Source organism: Dendrobium catenatum, unplaced genomic scaffold (genome assembly GCF_001605985.2).
Source record: "Dendrobium catenatum unplaced genomic scaffold, ASM160598v2 original_scaffold_19851, whole genome shotgun sequence".
In the NCBI taxonomy this organism is placed as follows: domain Eukaryota; kingdom Viridiplantae; phylum Streptophyta; class Magnoliopsida; order Asparagales; family Orchidaceae; genus Dendrobium; species Dendrobium catenatum.
Genome location: NW_021338311.1, coordinates 1 through 407, shown reverse-complemented (window position 1 = coordinate 407; position 407 = coordinate 1). Strand labels below are relative to the sequence as shown.

Genomic DNA, 407 nt, shown 5'->3' with positions numbered 1-407 from the left:
CTAAAATACTGATGCAGGCATTCAACAAACAATTCGGAACTTTTTAAAAGTAGGATATGCCAAAAGTGTTGTTGAATCCAAGGAAAAGGAAGAAGAATCTGGGAGGGTCTTGATGCATATGAAGGATAGGTGATGATTGTTTACTTGAAGCCTTGTTTGCTAAAAATCTCCTTTATTTAATTTGTTTAATCAATATGCATTATGTTTATAGGTTTTCAACATTATGTAGCAATTATTCTAATTCAAGAAGAAAATTGTGAATAGGAAAAGAAGACAAAAGTTTTACACATAGCCCTCTTGGATCGACCCTTTAGGGTGGGGCTCAGGGTAAATATTTAATGGGAAAGAGGGGGTAGCTATAATGGAAAGTGTTGCTGATGTTTTGGAATTTTTTTATGGAATTGTGT

The 407-nt window shown here is 33.9% G+C and overlaps 1 long non-coding RNA gene across 1 annotated transcript; it reads left to right on the top strand.

The window, feature by feature from the left end:
* Nucleotides 1–396, top strand: LOC114578424. The gene is made up of 2 exons (XR_003699451.1): nt 1–129; nt 212–396. It is a non-coding gene; the product is annotated as an uncharacterized LOC114578424 (long non-coding RNA).
* The last annotated feature ends 11 nt before the right edge of the window (nt 397–407 follow it).